This window comes from Pteropus alecto, unplaced genomic scaffold (genome assembly GCF_000325575.1).
Source record: "Pteropus alecto unplaced genomic scaffold, ASM32557v1 scaffold71, whole genome shotgun sequence".
Taxonomy (NCBI): Eukaryota; Metazoa; Chordata; class Mammalia; order Chiroptera; family Pteropodidae; genus Pteropus; species Pteropus alecto.
This window is the reverse complement of record NW_006433024.1, coordinates 10,986,983-10,988,607: the sequence shown is the minus strand read 5'-3', so window position 1 is coordinate 10,988,607 and position 1,625 is coordinate 10,986,983. Positions and strand designations below refer to the sequence as shown.

The 1,625-nt window shown below is 38.3% G+C and overlaps 1 pseudogene; it reads left to right on the top strand.

Annotated features, from left to right (window-relative positions):
* The first annotated feature begins 1,100 nt into the window (after nt 1-1,100).
* LOC112476615 lies at nt 1,101-1,219 on the top strand (annotated as a pseudogene).
* The last annotated feature ends 406 nt before the right edge of the window (nt 1,220-1,625 follow it).

Below are 1,625 nucleotides of genomic sequence, written 5' to 3'. Positions count from 1 at the left end.
AAAAGACACACACCCATGAAACAATTCAATCATATTATTAGTCATACATGATAAATAGCATTCATTCACTCAACAAAAATATTTGAATGCTTTCCATGGACCCGTACTCAGTAGGAACTGGGGGGTACATAGTTAAGTGAAATAAAATTTCTGCCTGAATTCAAGGTACCTACAGCAAAATGGGAAAAAGTCAGACAAGTGAACAACAGTTACATCGCACTATAAAAAGGGATGATTACAGCAGACGTGGGACCAAGAGGTGGAGGTGGGGTCTGAGAGGGTTACAGAAAGTTTCATGGAGAAAAATGACTCAAGGAGACCCCACTAAAAGGAACCAGGGATCTCTGGGGTAATGGCCCATCTAGGTCTAGAACAGGAAGGTGGAAGGTGAGCTTGGGAGATGAGGGCACAAAGCTTGCTTATGCGGTATGTCTAACAAAGTACATTGTTTTAATAACAGTCATGTATGAAACAGACAAGAGCACTAAGCAATAAGGAAGTTGCAAATTAATAATGGGACAGAATACTAGGAAATTTTCAGGGAGAAGCCTGGAGAGTGAGAACTCTGTCGAACCTTAGAAGATACCTAGGATTTGAGAAAGCAGCATGTAAACTGGTATAATATTCTGGGGGAAATTTTGGTAATCTTTTTTTTAAGAAATGAAGTGCATATCCTGTGACCTATAATCCCACTTCTAGGAATTTATTGAATAGAAATAATTGCATGGGTAGAAAAAAGGTTCATGTACAGGAACATTTATCACAAAGGAAGAAAGACAAAGAACTTTCCTATCCTATTTTGTGTACTTTGTTAGGTGGTGGGTTTATGGTTGTTACTTATTTTCATTTTAGTTTTCCAAATACAAATTTTAAACAAAGAAAAGCATGGAAATACTAAAAATAAAGTTGCTATGCTAGATTCCAAATGCAAGTTTTAAAAGCACCCCTTTCCTAATTTGGGGGATAGTGATGATTTAAAAACCAAAAAACATACACAAGAAAAATAATTAATAGAGAGTTAAACCTTTCAATGTCCTTTGGAGCACCCCTTGATAAAAGTTTGGGAGTATCTTGGCTTCAATTAAGAAATTAAGAAAACAGTCTACGGCCATGCCACTCTGAACAAGCCCAATCTCATCTGATCTCGGAAGTTAAGCAGGGTCAGGCCTGGTTAGTACTTGGATGGGAGACCACCTAGGAAGACCAGGTCCTGTAGGTGAAAAAACTAAAAATAAAAAATAAGGGATTGTAAGCTGACAAGGTCCTTGCAACCTCTGAGGTCAACCAAGGGTTGCCTTGCTCCCCCTCCCCCCCAAAAAAGGGAAAAAGAAATTAAGAAACAAAACAAAACAAAAAATAATAAACAGACAAAAGAAAAAAGAAATTAAGAGAACAGGTTAACAGTAATTATTCATACTGATAACACGGTGATGTTCACGTAGAAGGGGAAACTAACGCCTTGTTAAATGTATCCTGAACTCCATAATCTAAAGCAGAGCCCACATTTGCAAGTGTCTTCTTGGTATGAGGGGCTCTGTTTGTGATCCTATGGCATGTGTTCTTAGTGTGAAACCAGCATGACTGAAGGAAGGTCCCATTAGGACTACCCCAAAACACTGAGTCCA